The sequence below is a fragment of the Plectropomus leopardus genome, chromosome 10, assembly GCF_026936395.1.
Source record: "Plectropomus leopardus strain MGB_pleo_1.0 chromosome 10, ASM2693639v1, whole genome shotgun sequence".
Classification (NCBI taxonomy): Eukaryota; Metazoa; Chordata; class Actinopteri; order Perciformes; family Serranidae; genus Plectropomus; species Plectropomus leopardus.
The window spans coordinates 37,856,994-37,884,829 of record NC_142185.1 but is presented as its reverse complement, the minus strand read 5'-3'; the positions used below and the strand labels follow the sequence as shown (position 1 = coordinate 37,884,829).

Sequence of the window (27,836 nt, the reverse complement as noted above, 5' to 3'; positions counted from 1 at the left end):
CCAACCGCCACCTCGCTGAGTGCCATGCTATCGGTGCTCGCCATGCAAATTAAATCCGAGAGGGGGGGGGCTTTGAATTCCTGCAGGAGGGAGATTCTCCTCTGCCTCCCCCCTCTGCTGCCTCTGTTATCAGCCCAGTGCTGGGGGAGACGCAGAGGGAGGAGGGGGAGTATCTGTGTGCAGAAGTAGCACCTCCCCCTCCTGCTGGATGAGCACAGAGGCTGCAGGCGGGAGCTCTGCACCTGACAGTCCCAGCGCAGGGCACAGGAGGCTCCTGTGTTTGAACATGTGAACGTCATGTTGAGGTCATGAGCCAACCTCTGACCTCTGACCTTTCAGATATAATCATAGAATCAGCTTCCTGCTCGCTCGAGGTGATGCGCCGCTCCTCTAATTATCGCTCAGCCCGTCACTCAGATTTCACTCCGCTCCGCTCAACCCGCTCAAACCGCTTGACCCGCTCAAACCACTCATACCCCCTCAACCCGCTCAACCCCCTCAACCCACTCAACCCGCTCGAACCACTCCGCTCCAGGAAAATTAAATTAAAGGAGCGGTCTGTGAAATCATCTCTGAATCTTTCCCATGATGCTCTGTGTCTCAGCAGGTGATGGTGGCTGTCTTCCAGCTGGATGACTCCGTGTGATGGGGGTCTCCTCCGGTCTCACATCTATTAATCCGGATCGGTGTGATGCTGCGGGGGGCCCAGGGGTCCGGAGCCCGGCTGTCTCCACCAGGTAAACATTAGCATAGTAATTATCCGGGTTAATTTGGCAAATTAGCGGCATGTTGTTGTTTCCTGTGTGGCCCCCGGAGGAGCAGCTGCTCCTGTAGCGGGGCCAGGAGGAGGTCCACCAGGAGCCCACTGTTCAGGACTCGCAGGATAAGCGGAACTGGATTAATCCCCCTTACATCTTGCACTGCTCCTCATACTCCTGCTGCTCCTCATGCTCCTCCTGCTGCTCCTCATGCTCGTCATACTCCTGCTGCTCCTCGTGCTCCTCCTGCTGCTCCTCATGCTCGTCATACTCCTGCTGCTCCTCGTGCTCCTCCTGCTGCTCCTCATGCTCGTCATACTCCTGCTGCTCCTCGTGCTCCTCCTGCTCCTCCTGCTGCTCCTGCTCGTGCACTCATTGCGGTGCATTTGAGCTCTGTGCAAATAATAACTATAGTCATTTATGATCACGGTGTTCTGCATTCATTCATCTGTTTGATTTGTTCTCTCAGTTCATCAGAGTGACATCACTACCCAGAGGACCAATGAGAGGTCAGGACTCAGAGGACCAATCAGAGTTCATGTTCATCTGACCTGTGAGTGTCTCTCCTCTCTGTCTTTACTGTCACACCTGAGACCATGTGACCGTGACATCGTACAGCAGGTTAACGAGTGTAACGTATCGAGGTGATGACATCATCGTGTGTGTGTGTGTGTGTGATTGGCTGGTGACTGAACTCTGATGTGGGGGCGGCTGTGGCCCAGAGGTAGAGCGGGTCGTCCTCTAATCGGAAGGTTCGATCCCCAGCTCTTCGGGGCAATGTGCTGAAGTGTCCTTGGGCAGGATACTGAACTCCGAATTGCTCCCGATGCCGCGTCATCGGAGCGCGAGCGCGTGTGAATGATCATTGAGTAGCAGGTGGCACCGTGTACTGTAGCCTCGGCCACCGGTGTGTGAGTGTGTGAATGTGACAGTGTAGTGTGAGACTGCTTTGAGTGGTCAATAAGACTAGAAAAGAGCCATACAAGTTCAGTCCATTTACCATTTGATGTTTGTTCATCACACACACACAAACACACACACACACACACTGATTCTCACATTTCTCCTGATAATGAGCCGTATTTTCCCTTGTTGTGTGGTGTCCTCGGTTACCATGGAGACGCAGTCATGTGACTCTGAAAGTGGGCCACGAGGCGACAACAGAGACCGCCACTCAGCTTTTATCCCCGTTCGTTTCTTCTGACAAAACACACAGTCACTTCACTGAGAGCACGGAGCGCTCGCACTGGTCTCAACACAAACACCACATATTTTTAAAAATAAATGTTTTAAAGAAAGAAAAAAACACCTGACTATTTTATTGAGAAAAAAACCACACCAGCAATTTAAAAAAAAATCACCAAAACTTTCAGTTCAATTGCCAGAAATGTTTTTGTTTATAAATTGCCCCCCAAAAATGAGAGTTTGATTCCCCCTCAGCCCTTTGCTGCATGTGCCGCCCAGCCCGTTCATACTGCACTGTTCTGACTAATAAAGGCCAAAAAGGCAAAAATAATTTCAAAAATCTTAAAAAGAACCACAAAGTTACCAAAAAATCTTCGAGAAAAAAAAATCACTAAACTAGTCGACAGTTTTTGTCTGCAGTCTCTCACACGTTTTCTTCTGTCCGACAGGGAGCTAATGTTCTTTATTTTCTTCTTTTTTATTTTCTTCATTTTCTTTATTTTCTTTTTTATTTTCTTCATTTTCTTTATTTTCTTCTTTTTTATTTTCTTCATTTTCTTTGTTTTCTTCTTTATTTATCTTCTTCCTCTCTGACTCCGTGAGACGAGTCGGTCGAGCAAACTGTTTGAAATGCAAAAACATTTCCAGTTTCTATATTTCATCAAGGAGCCGTTCATGTTTAATAAATCACAGACGCCGTCCTCCCAGACTTTGTTCTTCATGAAGCAAAAAGATCATTTAAAATCTTAATCCGACCTGCAGGATGTTTGCGGGGGGCGGTGTGTTTGTAAAGGGATTAACCCTTCGACAGCGGCTGTGTCACTGACGCGTGTCACAGACACCAGCCCACACCGCGGTGCTCAGCGTTCAGCGCCGAGACCAAAGCTTTCGTGAAAAAAAAGTAAAAAAGACAAATTTTCTTCCTTTAAAATTGCTCAAAACTATCGAAGGAAAAAAACACAGAAATCTTTTCTTTAAAAATTTTTGAAGAAAATGAATCTCCGAAATGTTTCCTGTTCCGTACAAATCACCAGAAACTATAAAAACGAATTATTCGAGCCTGTTTTTCTGTAGTTTTTTCGAGCGTCTGCTTTTGGTTTTCTCAGTGGTGTCTTGTTCGCCCCTTTGGGCTGGGCACATCGTTTATGCGTGACACGATGATAAAATGACATCAGTCTATTCTGAAACCATCCGCAGTTTGCCGACTTTTACGGCCACCGCTCTCCTTCTCTGAGCTAGCAGCTAACGGCTAACAGGCTCGCTCGCGTTTCTCCGGCTTGACGTGTCACACTGACCTCGTCACGGCGCCAGTGACGTGTCAGCTGACCTGTTTTCAGCTCTGTGTGACTCAGCAGATTCTTTCAAACATTTCTGAAATTAATGACGGCGTCTCCACCATCTGTCCATCTGTCCCCTCTGAGCTGAGGGGCACCACAATATGTCTCCTTCCCCCCAACGGCTAAAGTGATGAATCAATCATGTCCTCTGAGACACCGTCTCCACGTCTCTGCTCACATTCCCTTAATGTCCCACAGTGTCCTCTGTCCCTCCAAGACACCAACACTGTTCCCACAGTGTCCTCTGTCTCACCTGTGTTCAGGTGGTCACAGAAGTGTTGAGGACATTGTGTGTGTGTGGCGGCGTTGAGTGAGTGCTCCTGCAGCTCCATGAGCAGATGGTAGCGTGCTCGGCGGCGTGCTCGGTGGCCCGGCAGCGTGCTCGGCGGCGTGCTCGGCGGCGTGCTCGGTGGCTCGGCGGCGGCTGCAGGTGGCAGCTGTTTGGCTGCCAAACCTCGGCAGTTTGTTCCAGATGGAGCGTCACGTTCAGGGACCGCGAGGACGCCCCGACCTCCTGCTGGGTTAGGGTTTATTTTTATAGAATCAGAACATTTTTGGGGGGGGCACCGGGGGGCCTGTCAGGGGCCACATTTGGCCCGCGGGCCGTAAGTTGAGTACTAGTGGTGTCCTGTCTGTCCATCAGTCTCATTGTCATCAACGCAACATCTGAAAAACACCTGTGGACAATATGTGTGGCACAAATATCCACCTGGACACTCAGAGGAAGACAGAGAGAGAGAGACACAGAGACAGAGAGACACACACAGAGAGAGACAGACAGAGACACAGAGACGCACAGAGACAGTGAGAGACTCACAGAGACACACACAGAGAGAGACAGACAGAGACAAACAGAAAGAGACAGAGACAGACAGAGACAGAGACACACAGAGAGAGAGATAGAGAAAAACAGACAGAGACAGAGAGACAGACAGAGACAGAGAGACACACAGAGACAGAGAGACACACACAGAGAGAGACAGACAGAGACACAGAGACGCACAGAGACAGTGAGAGACTCACAGAGACACACACAGAGAGAGACAGACAGAGACAAACAGAAAGAGACAGAGACAGACAGAGACAGAGACACACAGAGAGAGAGATAGAGAAAGACAGAGAGACAGACAGAGACAGAGAGACACACAGAGACAGAGAGACACACACAGAGAGAGACAGACAGAGACACAGAGACGCACAGAGACAGTGAGAGACTCACAGAGACACACACAGAGAGAGACAGACAGAGACAAACAGAAAGAGACAGAGACACAGAGAGAGAGACAGAAAAACAGACAGAGACAGAGAGACACACAGAGACAGAGGGACACACAGAGACAGAGAGAGAGACAGACAGAGTAATGTTGAGTCAGGTCTGGTGTCAGCTGTCCTCAGATTGACGGCGGTGGCGGTCGTCCTCTCAGCTGACCTGAGATCAGCAGTCTCCGTCCCTCATGAGGCGGCAGGAAGTGACCTCAGCGCCTGGCCCCTGTCCATGCCACCGTCCACGCTGAAGGGCCATCTGGTTAAAGCTGCGTCCCCAGAGTCCCGCTCCACCGTCCGTCCCTCCATCAGCTGTCCTCTCAGTCAGCAGGCTGCGTCTCCCCTCAGACTGAAGAGAAGTGGAACACCCCCCCGGCTGCAACACCAACCTGTTTGTGTGTCTGCGTCCTCGTTGCCAGGACCCTCCGTCCGTCCAAAGATCCCTGCTGGTCCCACGGCCTCCAGGGGACGCTACCGGGACAATCTGTCCTGCTTCTCCCTCTGACGCCTCATCGTACACACAAAGCACACACAGAGGACACACTCTGTACACAGAGGACACACAAAGTACACACAGAGGACACACAAACAGAGGGCTTGTCTGAGGGCTTTTATTTTGAAACAGGATGATGACAGGTTGAGTGAGACAGGTGTCTGTGTCTCTGACGGATAAAGACATTGAAAGTCCAGTCAGAGGAGCTGAAGACTCAGTCTGACTGTCGAAGGTTTCAGAGTTTTCGTTGATTTTCACCGTCTGTTTCAGTGGACAGCAGCGCCGCTCACGCCGGCAGAGTGTCGGGACGTCCGTCCCGTTAGCTGCCGGCTCAGCCTCCTCCATGTTGAGAACCGTGTGCAGACAACTCGTATGTTTTTGTTTTTTTCACAGAGCTCTGTTAACCCTTCACTTCCCGCTCAGAGACTTTTCACAGTTCGGCTGCAGATGTTTGGTACGTAATGTACGTTGTGTGTGTGTACGTTATGTGTGTACGTTGTGTGTGTGTGTACGTTATGTGTGTGTACGTTATGTGTGTACGTTATGTGTGTACGTTGTGTGTGTGTACGTTATGTGTGTACGTTATGTGTGTGTACGTTATGTGTGTGTACGTTGTGTGTGTACGTTATGTGTGTGTACGTTATGTGTGTGTACGTTATGTGTGTACGTTATGTGTGTGTACGTTGTGTGTGTACGTTATGTGTGTGTACGTTATGTGTGTGTACGTTATGTGTGTACGTTGTGTGTGTACGTTATGTGTGTACATTATGATTGTATACGTTATGTGTGTGTACGTTGTGTGTGTACGTTATGTGTGTGTACGTTATGTGTGTGTACGTTATGTGTGTACGTTATGTGTGTGTACGTTGTGTGTGTACGTTATGTGTGTACGTTATGATTGTGTACGTTATGTGTGTACGTTGTGTGTGTACGTTATGTGTGTACATTATGATTGTGTACGCCATGTGTATGCGTGTGTGTGTACGTTGTGTGTACGTTATGTGTGTACGTTATGTGTGTGTACGTTATGTGTGTGTACGTTATGTGTGTACGTTGTGTGTGTGTGTACGTTATGTGTGTGTACGTTGTGTGTGTACGTTATGTGTGTGTACGTTATGTGTGTACGTTATGTGTGTGTACGTTATGTGTGTGTACGTTATGTGTGTGTACGTTATGTGTGTACGTTATGTGTGTACGTTATGTGTGTGTGTTATGTGTGTACGTTATGTGTGTACGTTATGGGTGTGTGTACGTTGTGTGTGTGTATGTTATGTGTGTATGTTATGTGTGTACGTTATGTGTGTGTACGTTATGTGTGTGTACGTTATGTGTGTACGTTATGTGTGTGTACGTTATGTGTGTGCGTTATGTGTGTACGTTATGTGTGTGTACGTTATGTGTGTGTACGTTGTGTGTACGTTGTGTGTACGTTGTGTGTGTGTACGTTATGTGTGTACGCCAGTGTGTATGCGCTATGATTGTGCACGCGTTATGTGTACGTTATGTGTGTGTTCTTTGTGTGTGTACGTTATGTGTGTACGTTATGTGTGTACGTTGTGTGTGTGTACGTTATGTGTGTATGGTATGTGTGTGTACGTTATGTGTGTGTACGTTATGTGTGTACGTTATGTGTGTACGTTGTGTGTGTGTACGTTATGTGTGTGTAGGTTATGATTGTGTACGTTATGTGTGTACGTTGTGTGTGTACGTTATGTGTGTACATTATGATTGCATGCGTTATGTGTGTATGCCAGTGTGTAATGCTATGTGTGTGCACGTTATGTGTACGTTATGTGTGTATCGCGTTGTGTGTGTACGTTATGTGTGTACGTTATGTGTGTACGTTATGTGTGTACGTTGTGTGTGTGTACGTTGTGTGTGTACGTTATGATTGTGTACGTTATGTGTGTACGTTGTGTGTGTGTACGTTATGTGTGTACATTATGTGTGTACGTTATGTGTGTGTACGTTGTGTGTGTGTACGTTATGTGTGTATGGTATGTGTGTGTACGTTATGTGTGTGTACGTTATGTGTGTGTACGTTATGTGTGTACGTTATGTGTGTGCGTTGTGTGTGTGTGTGTTATGTGTGCACGCCACGTGTGTATACGCCAGTGTATACGCCAGTGCACGCCAGTGTGCACGCTGTGTGTGTGTACGCTATGTGTGTGCACGCTATGTGTGCACGCTATGTGTGTGCATACGCCAGTGTAACGCCAGTGTGTATCGCCGTTGTGTACGCCAGTGTGTGTTATGTGTGTACGTTATGTGTGTATACGCCAGTGTATACGTTGTGTATGCCGTTGTGTGTGTGCACGCTATGTGTGTGCACTATGTGTACGCTATGTGTGCACGCTATGTGTGTACGTTATGTGTGTACGTTGTGTGTGTGTACGTTATGTGTGTGTACGTTATGTGTGTGTATGTTATGTGTGTGTATGTTATGTGTGTGTACGTTGTGTGTGTGTACGTTATGTGTGTGTACGTTGTGTGTGTACGTTGTGTGTGTGTGTGTTGTGTGTGTGTGCGTTATGTGTGTATGTTATGTGTGTGTGTTTTGTGTGTGTGTACGTTATGTGTGTGTACGTTATGTGTGTGTATGTTATGTGTGTGTACGTTGTGTGTGTACGTTATGTGTGTGTACGTTATGATTGTGTACATTATGTGTGTGTATGTTGTGTGTGTGTACGTTATGTGTGTACGTTATGTGTGTGTACGTTGTGTGTACGTACGTTATGTGTGTACGTTATGTGTGTGTACGTTGTGTGTACGTTGTGTGTGTGTACGTTATGTGTGTGTACGTTATGTGTGTACGTTATGTGTGTACGCCAGTGTATCGCCAGTGTGTATACGCTGTGTGTGTGTACGCTATGTGTGCACGCTATGTGTGCACGCTATGTGTGTACGCCAGTGTATTATGCCAGTGTATCGCCAGTGTACGTTGTGTGTGTGTACGTTATGTGTGTACGTTATGTGTGTACGTTATGTGTGTACGTTATGTGTGTGTGTTATGTGTGTGTACGTTGTGTGTACATTATGTGTGTGTACGTTATGTGTGTACGTTATGTGTGTGTACGTTATGTGTGTGTACGTTATGTGTGTATGTTGTGTGTGTGTGTGTGTGTGTGTGTGTGTGTATGTATGTTGTGTGTGTGTATGTTATGTGTGTGTGTGTGTGTGTGTGTGTGTGTGTGTGTTTGGATCAGGTGAACGTTCAGACCTGTGAGTGTCGACGTGTGAACGCTGCAGCGTCTCTGCTTCATGTGGCTGCTGTTTTCTCCCAGAATGCACCAGAGTGACAGGATGATTTCCATGAGAAGAGAGAGCGACTCTGTGTGTGTGTGTGTGTGTGTGTGTGTGTGTGTGTGTGTGTGTGTGTGTGTGTGTGTGTGTGTGTGTGTGACCCAGCCTCAGACTGTGGCTGTGCAGTAATGAAGAGTTGGACGGAGAGTGTGACACTCGGGGGCTCAGAGACGGCTTTGATTAAGTCCTCGGAGCTTCATTAAAAACCATGAAAGCTCATTTTAGAGACACACTCCCCCCTCCTCCCCCACCAAACCACTCATCACTCCACTCTCTGTTTGTGTCTCTGTGAACACACAAACACACACACACACACACACACAGAGTGAGCCGTCAGAGCACAGTTTATCTGCAGTGTGATGATGTGAACTCATGTGACATCGCTCTGACGACTGTGACATCACTCTGACATCACTCTGACGACTGTGACATCACTCTGACATCGCTCTGACGACTGTGACATCACTCTGACATCGCTCTGACGACTGTGACATCACTCTGACATCGCTCTGACGACTGTGACATCACTCTGACATCGCTCTGACTGTGACATCACTCTGACATCGCTCTGACATCACTCTGATGACTGTGACATCACTCTGACATCGCTCTGACGACTGTGACATCACTGACATCGCTCTGACTGTGACATCACTCTGACATCGCTCTGACATCACTCTGATGACTGTGACATGCTGCTGTTGTCGTTGCTGTTGTATTGCTGCGTTGCGTTGCTGTGTTGTGTTGGGTAACCATTTAATAACAAAGTGATGGGAGGAAAATATGCTTTTCTGATTATTACTTCTATTTTTTTTAAAAATCAGATTAATTGATTAATCAAAAAAATAATCAACCCATTAATGGATTATGAAAATAACAGTTGCAGCCCTAGTTGTGTTGTGCTGATGTGTTGCGTTGCTGTTGTGTTGCTGTGTTGCGCTGATGTGTTGCTGTTGTGCTGATGTGTTGTGTTGTTGTTGTGTTGCTGTTGTGTTGCTGTGTTGTGCTGATGTGTTGTGTTGCTGTTGTGTTGCTGTGTTGTGCTGATGTGTTGTGTTGTTGTTGTGTTGCTGTGTTGTTGTGTTGTGTTGCTGTGTTGTGCTGATGTGTTGTGTTGCTGTTGCGTTGCTGTTGTGTTGCTGTGTTGTGCTGATGTGTTGTGTTGCTGTTGTGTTGCTGTGTTGTGCTGATGTGTTGTGTTGTTGTTGTGTTGCTGTGTTGTTGTGTTGTGTTGCTGTGTTGTTGTGTTGTGTTGCTGTGTTGTGCTGATGTGTTGTGTTGCTGTTGTGTTGCTGTTGTGTTGCTGTGTTGTTGTGTTGTGTTGCTGTGTTGTGCTGATGTGTTGTGTTGCTGTTGCGTTGCTGTTGTGTTGCTGTGTTGTGCTGATGTGTTGTGTTGCTGTTGTGTTGCTGTGTTGTGCTGATGTGTTGTGTTGTTGTTGTGTTGCTGTGTTGTTGTGTTGTGTTGCTGTGTTGTTGTGTTGTGTTGCTGTGTTGTGCTGATGTGTTGTGTTGCTGTTGTGTTGCTGTTGTGTTGCTGTGTTGTTGTGTTGTGTTGCTGTGTTGTGCTGATGTGTTGTGTTGCTGTTGTGTTGCTGTTGTGTTGCTGTGTTGTGCTGATGTGTTGTGTTGCTGTCGTGTTGCTGTGTTGTGCTGATGTGTTGTGTTGCTGTTGTGTTGCTGTTGTGTTGCTGTGTTGCTGTTGTGTTGCTGTGTTGTTGTGTTGTGTTACTGTGTTGTGCTGATGTGTTGTGTTGCTGTCGTGTTGCTGTGTTGTGCTGATGTGTTGTGTTGCTGTTGTGTTGCTGTGGTGTTGCTGTGTTGTTGTGTTGTGTTGCTGTGTTGTGCTGATGTGTTGTGTTGCTGTTGTGTTGCTGTTGTGTTGCTGTCGTGTTGCTGTGTTGTGCTGATGTGTTGTGTTGCTGTTGTGTTGCTGTGTTGTGCTGATGTGTTGTGTTGCTGTTGTGTTGCTGTTGTGTTGCTGTGTTGTTGTGTTGTGTTGCTGTGTTGTGCTGATGTGTTGCTGTCGTGTTGCTGTGTTGTGCTGATGTGTTGTGTTGCTGTTGTGTTGCTGTGGTGTTGCTGTGTTGTGCTGATGTGTTGTGTTGCTGTCGTGTTGCTGTGTTGTGCTGATGTGTTGTGTTGCTGTTGTGTTGCTGTGTTGTGCTGATGTGTTGTGTTGTTGTTGTGTTGCTGATGTGTTGTTGTGTTGTGTTGCTTTGTTGTGTAGTAACAGACAGTAAAAAAATAGAAAAATAACAACAGTTCATAGATAAACAAACAAAGAGCAGCGACAGCAGCCATGTTGACTGTCAGGCAGAAGGCCTGAGTGTGTGTGCGGTGTGTGTGTGCGGTGTGTGTGCGGTGTGTGTGCGGTGTGTGTGTGCGGTGTGTGTGTGCGGTGTGTGTGTGCGGTGTGTGTGTGCGGTCAATTAATGATTAAGTTATCTTATTATGCAGCTTATTGCATCTGTAAATACACAGCTCAGAGACAGAAATGATAGATTTGGTGTGTGTGTGTGTGTGTGTGTGTGTGTGTGTGTGTGTGTGTGTGTGTGTGTCAGAGGTTTTTTTCTGTGATGAAGGTGAAGTCCGCATGTTTCAGTGTGTCACTGAGCACAGCTGTAACACACACTCACATTTCCTACACAGGAATTATAAATAACAGCTGACCAAACTGCTGAACTTACAGCATTCATACACCATCTGTGATTCATACACGTGTATACACATGTATACGCATACATGTGTAAACACATGTATACGCATACATGTGTATACACGTGTATACACGTGTATACACATGTATATGCATACATGTGTATACACGTGTATACACATGTATACACATGTATACGCATACATGTGTATACATGTGTATACACATATATGTATGTATACACGTGTATACACATGTATACACGTGTATACGCATACATGTGTATACATGTGTATATACACATGTATACGCATACATGTGTATACATGTGTATACACATATATGTATGTATACATACATATATGTGTATACATAAATACATATACACACACACACACACACACACATACATATATGTATACACGTGTGTATATATATACACACACACATATATATGTGGATACATCAACGTGTATACATATATGTATATACATACATATATGTGTATACACATATGTATGTATATACATATATGAATATATATATACATAATAATAGAAGTCAATAAAGTCGAATTAAAACCAACAATAAAACATTTTTTAAGACAGCTGCAATAATAGATATGCATGCATATGATGCATGCATGTAATATAACATAGATAGATAACATTTTATATATATATCAGGCTCACTGGTATTTTTCTTTTCCTTCTATTACACATAAAAATACCTGTGAGCTCATTATGATTCATAATAATAAAAATGTTTGTGTTTGATGGAAATATAAAATGACCGTGTGTATTTTACTGAGGGAGTTCTTCGTATATGAATATGCGTTGAATATTGATCTGAGCAGTCTGTCTCTTGTGTCTTTACACAAGAGACAGACTTTGTCTGATTTATTGATCCTCACTGCTGCTGTGAATGTTTCATAAACTGATTCCAGATCATTTTTGTGTCCAGATTCTGAGAACAGGAAGCATCTTCCTCATCTTCATCGTGTCTCTGTGCTGATGATGTCACCTGCATGGTGCAGCTCCGCCCCCTGCTGGACGCTCAGCCTCACTGCAGGTAAACACCGTCTTCAGCTGTTATCGATTATAATATTGATGATTAATGAACTCTGTGACTGATGGATACATTTATTTAACAGCTTTTATTGATCACATCATCAGTCCGACAACAAAGGTCAGCTGATCAGATTAATTCAAATATGAAGATAAAATGACTCGTCAACTTCAGCTGCAACACAAACAAGACAATTAGAAACATCATTATTATTTTAAAAAAGAAGACATACAGATCATGATTAAAGTAATAATAAATATATGTGGCAGAATAAAAAGCAAAAGAAAAAAACAACAAGTATTTTATTGAATTTGATGAAACATCACAACCTCATTTATCTGTTTATTAGAAAATTAATCTGGAGTCTTTTAATAATCCGTTCATAGTCTGAGTCATTTTTCATTCTGTGTTCGTTATAACGCAGATGAAGAACATTTCCTCCTCTTCCTCTGTCAGCTGCAGTTTTCTGCAGTTTTCCGAAATGATGCTCTGCAGATGCGGATCATACAGGATACACACACACACGCACACACACATATATATATGTGTATGTATATATACATATGTGTGTGTGTGTATGTATGTATAGTACCTGTGGGTGCAGTTGGAGGGCGCTGTTTTTCAGTGTCCTGCAGCTGTCTTCTCTGTGACACCTGAGACGTCCAAACACCCGAAACCCAGAGACAGAAATGGATCAGCAGGCAGAGAGAAGCTGCAGCTCTCTGCTGTCTGTCCGTCTGTCTGTCCTTCTGTCCTTCTGTCCTTCTGTCTGTCCACACTCTGCATGTGTTGTTTCACTCTGACTTTTTTCTGTCGGCCAGTTTCACCTGAAACTTCATCAAACTCTACTGATCCAGAGGAAAACCACCAGCAGACCAGCATACCAGCAGACCAGTCAGACCAACAGACCAGTCAGACCAGTCAGACCAGTCAGACCAACAGACCAACAGACCAGTCAGACCAATGCTGCAGAAGATTAAAAAATAATAATTAAAGAACAGAAAACAGAAAGCTACAAATAAAGTACAATCTAATAAATATCACACACATCAAAATAAATAAAGACTGAGAGTGATGGAGTTTATGGGCCCCCGCATCACTGAATATATATATATATATATATATATATATATATATATATATATATATATATATATATATATATATATATATATATATACTGTATATACAGTATATGCAGTATATACACCTTTATTATTGATCCAGTCTATCATACTGAGCCATCACAGTCATAACTGTTTATTTACAATATCTCGGGGCAGCAAACATCAAACAAATCAAACTCTGCTGCCGTTGATTTGTTTGAAGTAAAAAAATGAATCTCAGTTAAAGTGGATGCTATATTTAGAATATTTCCACCCTCAAAACAACAACAACAACAACAACAACAACAACAATAATAATAATAATAGTGAGAGAGGAACTGTGTGTGTGTGTGTGAGAGACGGTTAATCTGATGCTGTGACTGATCCTGTCCACCTGTCCCCCCCGTCCCCCCCGTCCCCTTCCACACAGACAGAAATAACCACAGGGTCCACTGAGGGACGGCGGCCATATTTATTTACAGCAGGACAATCATGGTAAGCAGCAGGACACAGAGACAGAGACAGAAAGGGGCAGGGACAGAGACAGAGACAGAAAGTGTCCTCTGAATGATGTCTCTGTTGCCTTCTCCTGTCCCTGTGAATGAATTAATTAGGCGAGGATGGAGGAGGGAGGAGGTGAGGATGGAGGAAAGAGGAGGTGAGGATGGAGGAGGGAGGAGGTGAGGATGGAGGAGGGAGGAGGTGAGGATGGAGGAAAGAGGAGGTGAGGATGGAGGAGGGAGGAGGTGAGGATGGAGGAAAGAGGAGGTGAGGATGGAGGAGGGGAGGAGGGAGGAGGGAGGAGGTGAGGAGGGAGGAAGGAGGAGGTGAGGATGGAGGAGGGAGGAGGTGAGGATGGAGGAAAGAGGAGGTGAGGATGGAGCAGGGAGGAGGTGAGGATGGAGGAAAGAGGAGGGGAGGATGGAGGAGGTGAGGAGGGAGGAAAGAGGAGGTGAGGATGGAGGAGGGAGGAGGTGAGGATGGAGGAAAGAGGAGGTTAGGATGGAGGATGGAGGAGGTGAGGATGGAGGAAAGAGGAGGTGAGGATTTCCATTGTATATATTTTAAACAAGTAATATTTGTATGAGGAATCTCCGTGACCCTCGGGGAGCTCCGTAGTCTCGCCACTTCCATGTAGGATACACCGGTGTATCCTCGCTCTGGGCTCCTCCAGAAGCCTCCTCTTTCTTCCATCCTCACCTCCTCCCTGCTCCATCCTCACCTCCTCCCTCCTCCATCCTCACCTCCTCTTTCCTCCATCCTCACCTCCTCTTCCCTCCATCCTCACCTCCTCCCTCCTCCATCCTAACCTCCTCTTTTCTCCATCCTCACCTCCTCCGTCTTCCATCCTCACCGCCTCCATCCTCACCTCCTCCCTCCTCCATCCTCACCTCCTCTTTCCTCCATCCTCACCTCCTCCCTCCTCCATCCTCACCTCCTCCCTCCTCCATCCTCACCTCCTCCCTGTATGGATGTATGGATGTGTGGATGTGTGGATGTATGGATTGTGGATGTATGGACTGTGGATGTGTGGATGTATTGATGTATGGATTGTGGATGTATGGATGTGTGGATGTGTGGATGTATGGATTGTGGATGTATGGATTATGGATGTGGATGTATTGATGCATGGACTGTGGATGTGTGGATGTATGGATTGTGGATGTATGGATTGTGGATGTATGGATTGTGGATGTATTGATGTATGGACTGTGGATGTGTGGATGTATGGATGTATGGATGTATTGTTGTATTGATGTATGGATTATGGTTGTATTGATGTATTGATGTATGGATGTATTGTTGTATTGATGTAAGGATTATGGATGTATGGATTATGGATGTATTGATGTATGGATTATGGATGATTGATGTATGGATGTATGGATTGTGGATGTATGGATTGTGGATGTATGGATGTACAGATTGTGGATGTATGGATGTATGGATTGTGGATGTATGGATTGTGGATGTATGGATGTATTGATGTATGGACTGTGGATGTGTGGATGTATGGATTGTGGATGTATGGATGTATGGATTGTGGATGTATGGACTGTGGATGTGTGGATGTATTGATGTATGGATTGTGGATGTATGGATGTGTGGATGTGTGGATGTATGGATTGTGGATGTATGGATTGTGGATGTGTGGATGTATTGATGCATGGACTGTGGATGTGTGGATGTATGGATTGTGGATGTATGGATTGTGGATGTATGGATTGTGGATGTATGGATGTATGGACTGTGGATGTGTGGATGTATGGATGTATGGATGTATTGTTGTATTGATGTATGGATTATGGATGTATTGATGTATGGATGTATTGTTGTATTGATGTATGGATTATGGATGTATGGATGTATGGATGTATTGATGTATGGATTATGGATGATCGATGTATGGATGTATGGCCCGCGGATGTATGGATTGTGGATGTATGGATGTACAGATTGTGGATGTATGGATTATGTATGTATGGATTATGGATGTATGGATTGTGGATGTATGGATGTATTGATGTATGGACTGTGGATGTGTGGATGTATGGATTGTGGATGTATGGATGTATGGATTGTGGATGTATGGATTATGGATGTATGGATGTGTGGATGATGGATGTGTGGATGTATGGATTATGGATGTATGGATGTGTGGATGATGGATGTGTGGATGTATGGATGTATGGATTGTGGATGTATGGATGTGTGGATGTATGGATTGTGGATGTATGGACTGTGGATGTATGGATTGTGGATGTATGGACTGTGGATGTGTGGATGTATGGATTGTGGATGTATGGATGTATGGATTGTGGATGTGTGGATGTATTGATGTATGGACTGTGGATGTGTGGATGTACAGATTGTGGATGTATGGATTATGGATGTATGGATTATGGATGTATGGATTGTGGATGTATGGATGTATTGATGTATGGACTGTGGATGTGTGGATGTATGGATTGTGGATGTATGGATGTATGGATTGTGGATGTGTGGATGTATGGATTGTGGATGTATGGACTGTGGATGTATGGATTGTGGATGTATGGACTGTGGATGTGTGGATGTATGGATTGTGGATGTATGGATGTGTGGATGTATGGATGTATGGATTGTGGATGTGTGGATGTATGGACTGTGGATGTGTGGATGTGTGGATGTATGGACTGTGGATGTATGGATTGTGGATGTATGGATTGTGGATGTATGGATGTATGGATTGTGGATGTATGGACTGTGGATGTGTGGATGTATGGATTGTGGATGTATGGATGTATGGATTGTGGATGTGTGGATGTATGGATGTATGGACTGTGGATGTGTGGATGTGTGGATGTATGGATTGTGGATGTATGGATGTGTGGATGTATGGATTGTGGATGTATGGATGTGTGGATGTATGGATTGTGGATGTGTGGATGTATGGATTGTGGATGTGTGGATGTATGGATTGTGGATGTATGGACTGTGGATGTATGGATTGTGGATGTATGGATTGTGGATGTATGGATGTATGGACTGTGGATGTGTGGATGTATGGATTGTGGATGTATGGATGTATGGATTGTGGATGTGTGGATGTATGGACTGTGGATGTGTGGATGTGTGGATGTATGGACTGTGGATGTATGGATTGTGGATGTATGGATGTATGGATTGTGGATGTATGGACTGTGGATGTGTGGATGTATGGATTGTGGATGTATGGATGTATGGATGTATGGATTGTGGATGTGTGGATGTATGGATGTATGGACTGTGGATGTGTGGATGTGTGGATGTATGGATTGTGGATGTATGGATGTGTGGATGTATGGATTGTGGATGTATGGATGTATGGACTGTGGATGTGTGGATGTATGGATTGTGGATGTATGGATGTATTGATGTATTGTGTGTGAATCTTGCCGTGAATCAATCCACAAATGCATTTTTTTCAACAGGAATAATCCGTTGGCAATCAGATGTCTCCTTCTTTCAGCCAATCACAAGAACGCGTCCGCTCGGCGCGACACATGCCTGACAGACAGACATGTTGACGTTCAACGTGACCATGGCGTCCGGTGGAGATGATGCGCTTAGTGTATGCGAAACATTATACAGGTTTACTCAGTTTTCCTAAGTTTTGAGGTTTGCTCAGATAGTTGAGATTGTATGAAAGGTGATTATAGTTAGCTCAGATAGTTATAGTATAGCTCAGATAGTTGAGATTGTATGAAAGGTGATTATAGTTACGCGGTTTAATTGCGTATCCAGCTTCATTAGCTAACGAGCTGTAGTAGTGTCAACTAGCAGCGTACGCTACCGCGCTATGCTACCGCGCTATGCTAACGCGCTACGCTAATGCGCTACGCTAACGCGCTACGCTAGCGTCCCCGCATGCTAATAAGGTTCAGGTAACATCTTACAGTTAAGTTGAAGTTAAAGTAAACGCAGTGACTGTTTGACAGGATCTGTCGCCTCAAGCGGAGGGAGCAGCCCGGACTTGTGCGTGAGTCCGGGCTGGAGGCGCTGCAGCGCCGTGGACGGAGGGGTGAGACAGGCCATGAGAAGGTGATGACTTGTATTTATCCCGCTATAAGAACTTACAGCCAGCAGCGCATGGATGTGTGGGAAAATGGTAAAAATGATGAATTATGAGGCCACTATGTACATTTTGGTCCAGAGGGTGGCGCACTTCCCGAGGGCCTGATCGAGACACTGAAGTCTGAGAAAGATTCGCACACAACGCGGTGAAGTCCACAAATCGCAACCGGTTTGTAAATGCAGATTCAACAGTTTGTGAATAAATGTCACAACATACGTATATGATTTAGATGAAACTTGCAAATTCTTTTAAATAGAGATATTTGTGGATTTACATTATATATTTTACATTATATATTTACATTTACATTATATATTCAAGTAATATTTGTGTGTGCATCATAAATACATTTGTGAACTTTATTAATTTATATGTGGATTATTTTTATGCTTATATAGAATGAGAAATATTTGTGTGTGCATTGAAAAATGTTTGTGTGTTGAGAGACATTTATATATCAATCCCAATATACAGTTGTGAATCCTTCTGTGTGCATTTATTCATTATGAGAATAATCTAACTCCATAGGCTGCTGCTCAGTGTCCGCTGAGCTGCTGCTGAGTGTCCGGCTGAGCTGCTGCTGAGTGTCCGGCTGAGCTGCTGCTGAGTGTCCGGCTGAGCTGCTGCTGAGTGTCCGGCTGAGCTGCTGCTGAGCTGCTGCTGAGTGTCCGGCTGAGCTGCTGCTGAGTGTAGGAACAGCGTCTGCAGCTTTAGCCCAATTCAGGGTCTGAATTGGGCGTCCGCCGGACGCAGCCTACACGGGCTACGGAGGCGACTCCTTCAGACGCTCCTGACAGAGACAGAGACAGAGACAGAGAGAGAGAGAGAGAGAGACAGACAGACAGAGACAGAGACAGAGAGAGAGACAGACAGACAGAGACAGAGAGAGAGAGACAGAGACAGAAATTATTTATTTTTTATTGATATTTTACTGGAGGAGGAGAAGTGCCTCTGTCAGCATCGGCAGCTGATTTCTCTCTGGGCAGCAGAGCCTCGCTCTGTGGGCGGAGCTCTCCCTCGCTCTGTGGGCGGAGCTCTCCCTCGCTCAGTGGGCGGAGCCCTCTGCTGCGGGCTGCACAGCGCTGAGCTGGCTCATTCCCATAGCTCGTATGCTAGGTGGCTACATGTTAGCATTACTAATGTCACGTATTATGTAGGAAATGATGAGATTTTAATGTCCCTCTAAGTTTAACATATCTGGCGTTTGATTTTCAAATAAGTAAAAGCCCACATTAAGTTAAATCGACGCTCCGATCTCCGCCATGATCTCCGCTCTGTGCTGCCATTATTATTTTTTTGAGGATTGCGGGCGCGCAAGGAATCTTGGGAAATGGAGAGCGGCGAAGGATAGTAGCGACGTGTCCTCCAAACAGAGGGAAAAGAAGGACGCATTTGTGGGCTGCGTGAGAAGGAGCCTTCGAATTGAGACGGCCTTCGCACAGAGCTGTGACGTAATCGGCTTTCGAATGCAGCCTCCGAAGGCTGCGGACCCTGAACTGGGACACGGCTTGTGTTTCACATGAGAGCAGCGGAGAGCTGCAGCTTCTTCCCCAACAAACGCACATCCTTTTCAATGGTGACCTTACTCCGACCATAAAGGTCAAAGTAGAAAACTGTACACTTCTCAGTACAGCAGAGGGAGACGCGCCGCAGTGATGGCGACTCCTTAAATTCTGGTACTTTGCCGGATTCGTCTATAGATAATTCTGCAGGTGAAACGGTTTTTTAATGTATCTGAGCCCCGGTTTTGTGCCAGAGACTGTGTCCCCGTCACTTTGTGTCCCCGTCACTTTGTGTCCCCGTCACTTTGTGTCTCCGTCACTTTCACTGTGTTCGAAACTGCGAACTGCATACTACAGGTGCAGTCAGTATGCAGTATCCTCTACATACTGCGTACTGCGTTCCACAGTAGTATGCAGTACAGCTGTTCAGGTGGATCCTGCAGTACGCTGAGTCAGACTCGGCTGGTTTATGAAAGTTGAAGCAAACAACAGTAAAACTGTTACCGCGTAGCATCGATTTACGGTTTGAAACAGAGTAAACAGGTGATGTGTACAGACGATGGTATGAGTTCCTGTCCCTTTTAAACTTTATGATTGTATGTTGTTCATGTGAAAGCCCGAGCTGGTGTGACGGGCGACTCTTTTTTTTGTCTTGTAGAGGACTTTAGCTCAGTGAGTTAAGTGCGCGTCCACCGCAGGTTTTTTAGCAGCGGCCGGGTTCGATTCCGGCTTGCGGTCCTTTGCTGTGTGCCGTCCCCGTTTTCGCTCCCTTTCCTGTCACTCTCTAACGGCACTATAATAAAGGCATGACAAGTCAAAGAAATTCTATTTAGAAAATAAGGTAAAAATCGCTCATGTATTCTGTGTAATTGTACTCTTATTAGCAGACATTGGTATGCGGTTTACCTGATAAAAGTACTGTAAATGACAAATGACAGATGGTTTGACAGAGTGGCAGACACCACCGTGACAGATGACAGCGCGTCCACGCATAAGTACTAATAATGTTTTGTGACTCGTGTGTACAATTAATATCTTAATATACTATCGCTGCATGAAGCTAAATGTATAAATATATATTTGATGATATTTGAACGAATGCGACCTCAGAATGACTTAGTATGTCCCAATTGTCTGCATACTGCATGCAACAGTATGTACTTTGTAGGGCAGCTGGAGTATGTACTAAATGTAAAAAAGAAAAAGTATGTGATTCAGATCGCAGCATCTGTGTCCCCGTCACTCTGTGTCCCCGTCACTCTGTGTCCCTGTCTGTCTAAACCCTGTCCAAGCCTCAGCTCTTTATCATTTAATATCTCTAGCTCACACACTGTATTTTAGTGTGCCTGTTTTAGTGTGTTTTCATTATTTTAGCGCTTATTTTTATTTGAAGCATTAATATACGTCTATTTTAAATCATTTAACTTTATCTTTTATTTATTTTGAACTTACTACTTATTCAACATAAAGACAACACATACAGTATGTAACACAGGAGATGCTGTCGTATTTATAACACCACTGAGTACCCGTTTGTGATAAAACCACCTCCCATAAAACACTCTAACTCAGCATGAAACCCACCTGACTGTCCAGTCTGAGGAAAAGAGAAAAAAATATCCACAATAAAAGTGACAAAACATTAATAAAAATAAAATATAAACCATAGTTAAAACAACAACAAAAATAAGACAAAGAAAGACGAACAATAAAAAACAGACAAAGGAAAAAGGTTAATATCTTTTATTTATATTTTAATTTTCTTTTGTTCATATTTTATTTATCTTTCATCCTTTTTTAAAATATATCTTTTTATGATTTTACACATATTTTATATTCACTTTAACAATACGACCTAATTTTTTAAATTTAATGTCATTAAAGTACAGATGCAGGCCTCACAAAGCCATATAAATCACGTATGAATTAATGAAATGTTTTATTAAATTGAAATATTTGGTAATTAATTTTTTCTATGGCTAAAAAAACGACAGATTTAGCTTTAAATATTTCAGAGGTTTTCCAGGACGGCCCTGATTTTGCATTAAATTCCATTCTAGATGGTTTTAAAAAGGTCTTAATTTTAACTTTGAGAACAGAGAAACCCTAAATACCCTAAATACTCAAACAGGAGAAAGCTCTCAGGTCTCGTACTGATGAAGAGTAGAAATACTGCGTTGCAGAAAGACTCTTTAACAGGAAAGGTCCTGCAGTCTAAATATTACTGCAGCAAAAGCATCAAAGTATTATCATATCAGATACTTCAAGTACCCAAATTATACAGCGTTCGTTCAGACGGACAGTCGGTTTCTTTGGACTGTGAATCTCTCTGTTGGCTCTTTGTATTAATGTGATTATTGGTTATTGATCTCCTCCGAGAGCAGCTGATAGGGAGTTTGCCCTGAGTTTTGTCTGCGGGTGTGTGGAGGTTATGAAAGCATATGTGTGATTTTGCCCTGAGTTTTGTCTGCGGGGTTTGTGGACGTTATGAAAGCATCTGTGCTTTTCGCCCTGAGTTTTGTCTGCGGGGTGTGTGGAGGTCATTAAAGCATGTTACCAAACGGTGAGGCAGCAGCTTGAATAAGAGCAGTAGAGGAAGAGGAGTGTAAACAGAGAGGAGGTCTCTGTGTTGTAACAGTGGTGGGGGGGTGTTGAGTGACAGGAACAGCCTCGGCGTCCCTCTGATCAGTCTGAAGCTCAGTCCGAAGCTTCGGGACGCCGTCTGTTTAAATCACACCTTCTCTTCACGTGATTGATTGATTGATTGATTCTGTGACATCACACCCATCAGCTGATCAATACCTATCAATACTGATCATAGCCCCCAGCTGTGACTGACAGGCTGCTGCATGGCTCCCATGTCCCATCATGCCCCCCTGAGGCTGCGGCTGGCCAATGGGAGGGCAGGGTGGGCGGGATGGGGGTGGCCCCTGTATAAAGGCCGGCGGCGCCGTGCAGGCCCTCCTGAGCAGTTGGAGCGTTCCCAGCCTCGCCTCGGGTGGAGGGACTGCACGGAGGAAACAGAACTACACCCCGACCGTGTAGTTTTGTTTTGATCGGGGGGGTCTGGAGGCTCGACCGTTCTCACCTGGATTTTAGTGCAAACACCTTCCTGGATAAGGAGCGCGCTTCCTGTCTGAGTCACTGGGCGCCGTCCCATCAGTCCGAGGCACTCTTGGGGAGACAAGTGAGTACTTGACACGCTGCCGCTGTCCCCCCGCTGTGCCCCCGTCACCTGCCCATCTACTTGTCTGCTCTGGTTCAGGTGGTTTATCAGGACTCAGAGGATTTTAGGTGGTGTTTGTGTGATGGGGTGCAGGCCGCCGCCGCGTGCAGCTCAAACGCCAAGAATAGCTGCTGATAGCATGAGAGAGGCTGTCAGCTGCTCATGGCTTTTTAAGGGAATCAGCGGCCGCAGAGACGCAGCACATGGTGGCTGTCAATCAGCTGCACAGGGTCGGGGCACAGGGGCCGTGTATTTTTGGTTACTGCCATATCTGTCGCCCACACGGCTCTGCAAATAGAGTTTATTCTCTGTGGTCCTTTCTGCTCTGTGGAAGGTTGACGGTTGATTGATCGGAGTGATCGGGCTGATCAGCTGGTGTTTTGGTGGATCTGTGGACTGAGAGAGTCGGTGAGGCTCTGAAATCAGCTGACGGCTCTGACGGGACAAACAGCTGCTCTGAGCAGCCGGTTAAAGACCTCCAGCTAGGACAGAAAAAGAACTTGGATTGATTAATATTGATTAATAATGATTAATATTGATGGCTGGCTTCTGGAAACAACATGTTTGTTACGGTGTGGAGGAAAAGTGTCGCCTGACAGGTTTTATTTTTATAAAGTTATTTGAAGTGAATCAGATTGTGGATTCTTTAACATCAAGTTACCCTGAAACTTTCCTTAAATCTTCCTCTGAAACTCTCAGAAGCTTTAGTCTACCTTCAGACTTTATAAATGATGAAGTAAGTTAAAGGATATTTTTCTACATATATATATATGGATATATATGTATGTATGTATGTATATATATATATGTTAAAGTATTGATTATTTCAGGGAGATGAGAACACAGTGGCTGCTCTGCTGCTCTTTTAAAATGGATGGTCATAGATGTTATTTTGTTGTTTTTGGGAACAGTAAAGGTCAGTTGAAGTGTCAGCTGTTTGAAAGTGTCTGTGAGGTGTGTGAGGTCAGGGGGAGGCACGGGTTTCAGGAAATCCTAAATATAAGCGGAGGGTTTTTGGCTGTGAAGTGAAACATGTTGATAGTGCTCGCTGCTCTTCAAGGCTTCGTGTAATGATATTATTTGTGATTTCAATCCAACTTTATTAACATGTTAGCAGTCGTAAACACTGATTAGAAAATAAAGAAAAAAGAAAATCTAAAAAAAACTAAATATGCAGCTGTTTTAACAGAAAATATGTTTAAATTTTGATTATGTTTTTGTCAAAAAATCCATGCAGTCAGTCTGATGACATCACAGTGAGGTCACTTTATAAACCGAGAAAAAAAAACTTTGAATCAAAATGAATAACTGTAATACTATGAAACTCTGCAGTAAAAGTACCCAGGTTAAAGTAATATTACTGCAGAGGCCTGCTTTCTCTCCTGTGCTGATCTCAGATCAGTTTCAGCAGCTCCTCAAACATCTGCTGCTGTTTATTTTAAAATCACATTCATTAGCTCCTATAAATGATCGTTATTATCAGTGTTTCGCGGTGACATCAGAGGCTGCAGCCCGCAGTGTTTTATTAATAGCCCCGGACGGACGTATGCAGGGTTCGAAAATAAGAACAGGCCAGGTAATTAAAAAAATGTATGATAATAATAATAATAATAATAATAATAAAATAAACAGATCCAATAATCTGTTATTCTTGTCATCCAGTTCATAAGTTGTACTTGAGCAAATGTTCTCAGTTACAGTTCACCAAGTTAACAGAAATACATTTCAGTAAACGTTTGATGATCGCTGCTGAAAACTTTTTTGTTTCTACTCAGCGCTGATTACTGACAAATACAACAACATCAATATTCAACATTCATCTGCAAAGGAAAACAGTTTTCAGGGTACATGAGGTGCCAGAGTTAAAAAAAGCCCGGACCCCCACTGAGGTCGCCTCTCAGCCCCCCGGCCTCAAACCACGGACGTGACGCCAGAACAAAGTGACGGAGCAACAAGAGAATAAACATCAAATAACCGTCACAACGATGAACAGATACGCAGTAATGAATACATGAGAGTAATTAGGAGCTCTTTCAGTGATAGCAGTCACACGTTCCTTCATGAGTCAGAAACGTGAATACTGCAGTAAAAGTATGTGCAGTACCCCAGCAGGTACTTCATTTCCCCCTGGCAGTAACTTCAGTCAGCTGTTGTCGGCTGAACAGCTGCAGCTTCACCCTCGTCACCAGAGATGAAGATTACCTCCTAAACTCTCTGATCTGCCGCAAAAAAGAACCAGTTTCTGTCATCACTGAAAAATACAAAAGGTTTTGCTCAAACTTTGACAAAATTTAACACGTTTCATGTCCAAACACAGAAATATTCACCACAAAATCAGAAAACTGAGCTCCATATGACTCATGTTACAAATGATATCAGAATCATGAATTATAAGATCAAAAGTGAAAGCTTAATTAAAAACAACATTTATTTCCTATAATATAAAATGAAGAATAAAACAAGATAAACAACAGTAACGTCTGTGGACGTTAACATAAAGGAACATTTTCTTGAAATGTAATAAATGAGATAAATTCCTGCTCCCAAACCGTGTTTCTGTTTGTATTCGATATTAAAAATCTGGTCCTGACGCGGTCCTCCACCTCAGACTTAACGTTGTCTTTTCAGAAAACTCGATTCTTTTTCATTGTGGAGCAAAGATTTCGGCCTCTAAACTGCAGACTGAACGCGGCTCAGACACATTCAAGAAAAACACCTTTGTAGATGAATTCAAATAAATCTGAACAACAAACACAAAGTAAAGTTTAAAAACTCAAGTGTTAATGTGAGCTCATCAGCACGTTTGGCCCTTCAGTGACTTCCTGTCGCAGCTGTCACACGGTCATTAAAGCTGCTGTAGGTTCCTCACAGGTGTGAACCGACCCCCGACACCCTTCGCTCCCTTCACACCTGTCAGCTTCACTTCAGTGCGTCTGAAATAAAAGTGTTAAACTTATGCTCCAGATATTTACACAACAATCAGCTGAGTCTCAGAGACAAAAATGATCAAATGTTTTAGTTTTTTTAGATTTGTGAGGACAGATGCTGTGAGGTTTTATCTCCTTCTCTCCGACACGCCATCAACACGTGTAAAATCATGAGTAAATATTAATTATTATTATTATCATAATTATTATAACGTAAAAACACAAACGAGTGTAAAAATGACTCATGTAAAATCTTCTTCTGTTTCTTTAGTGAACTAAAGAAAATCTTAAAAGCAACGAACCCCAGACCGCAGTTCAAGAAAAACAACATTAAATCACGTTTGAACTGAGATGTTTTATTCAAAAATAATCAGCTGAAAGATGATTTACAATCACAATGAAAAGAGGTTCAGCTGTTGAACATAAAACAAAGCAACAAAATAAGATGAACAAACTGGAAACTTGTGATATTTTTCACTCATTGACTTTTACTGAATTTAAATAATATTTACTTTTGAGTTTGTGAGTAGCTGATAAAAGGTCAGCTGAGGTCACATTAATCACTGATTATCGATTATCTGTAATTTCAGTCAATCAGCAATCAGCTGATTAGAAGACGATTTGGTCCTTTCACTTTTCTTTTTTTAAAATTTTCTGTTGTCTTTAATGAGTTTTTATTTCTTTGTTTCTCATTTTTCTTATTTTTAATCATCTCGTCGTCTCTGAGCACAGTGTTGTTTTTGGCTCCTCTGACATTTTTTCACACTTTAATATTTGTTGTTGTTTGCAGATGTTTGTAAAGTCTTCGTAGTAGAGTAAGGGTTAATATTTAATCCAGGTGAACTCAGTCGAATCATTCATTTTCTTCTTGTATTTTTGTATTTGCCCAGAACAGAAGTCAGTTTGTTAATTATTCTGAAGTGATGAAGCTCGGGTTCCTCTTCTGTTGATGATGATGATGATGATGATGATGATGATGAGCGTGACACGCAGCTGACCTCCAGCTGCTGCTGTCCATCAGCTTCCTCTGCCCTCCAACAGGCTCCGCCCCCCGACATTTATAGCTGCGCTCTCGTTTTTCTGAAACTGAAACCGTCAGAGACGCTCAGCACTTTTTCACCAGCTGCTGGTTCAACACACACACACAGACACACACACACACACACACACACACACGCACGCACGCACGCACGCACGCACGCACACACGCACACACAAGCACACAAATGCATGCACACACACGCACACACACACATGCAAACACGCATGCACACACACACACACATGCGCACATACATGCATACACGCACACACACACGCAAACACGCACACACACGCACACACGCATGCACACATGCATTCTTCTTCCTCTTCCTGTGCTGTTTGCAGTTCTGACGGTTTGTTTCTGATGAAAGGTGGTCTCTGGTCGTGTGTGGGGGTTTGAGGTGGTCTCTGGTAGTGTGTGGGGTTTGAGGTGGTCTCTGGTAGTGTGTGGGGTGTGAGGTGGTCTCTGGTAGTGTGTGGGGGTTTGAGGTGGTCTCTGGTAGTGTGTGGGGGTTTGAGGTGGTCTCTGGTAGTGTGTGGGGGTTTGAGGTGGTCTCTGGTAGTGTGTGGGGGTTTGAGGTGGTCTCTGGTAGTGTGGGGGGGTTTGAGGTGGTCTCTGGTAGTGTGGGGGGGTTTGAGGTGGTTTTTGGTGGTGGTTGGGGGTTTGAGGTGGTCTCTGGTAGTGTGTGGGGGTTTGAGGTGGTCTCTGGTAGTGTGGGGGGGTTTGAGGTGGTCTCTGGTAGTGTGTGGGGGTTTGAGGTGGTCTCTGGTAGTGTGTGGGGGTTTGAGGTGGTCTCTGGTAGTGTGGGGGGGTTTGAGGTGGTCTCTGGAGATCCTGTCAGGTCTGTTTCTGTCTCTGACTGAGGCGTGGACTCGAGTCTTTAACAGGAAAAAAAGCCTAATTTCTTTCTTTAAAATTCTCCATTTTTGTTCCAAACTCAGCAGTAAAATAAATCCAAATCAATTTCAAGTTGTTTGAAGCCAGAATGTAAGCATCAGTTCTCCCCAGGGCTTATAAAAATGATCTGATATGCCTCGCCCTCTCTGCACCCCCTCATAAATAACAAACAGTCCCTACATTATATTGAAATATTCAGTTCTCATCCTGCTCCGAATGTTTCACTTATTTAAACAATATATATTTAAAAAGCTGTTGTATAGTGATGAATAGAAGCGATGAGTACTTTTGATGGTCAGTTCACAGAATGTTTGATGTTTGAAATTAGCCTGAAAGTCCTGGAAAAGTCCTGGAAAGTTATTAAGGTAAAAATGTGTATGAACTCTGTTGTTTGAACTTAACCGATGGAGTAAAAAAAAAAGAAGCAAAAAACAACAACAACAACAACAACAAAAAACAGATAGCAAAAAT

General features: G+C 44.1%; 1 protein-coding gene across 1 annotated transcript in view; it reads left to right on the top strand.

The window, feature by feature from the left end:
* Positions 1-22,249: 22,249 nt before the first annotated feature.
* LOC121948672 (titin) overlaps positions 22,250-27,836 on the top strand; it is a 200,011-nt gene continuing 194,424 nt past the window's right edge. The window contains exon 1 of the mRNA XM_088083830.1: positions 22,250-22,457. The gene's annotated coding sequence lies outside the window, so the exon portion shown is untranslated. The remainder of the gene's footprint in view (positions 22,458-27,836) is intronic.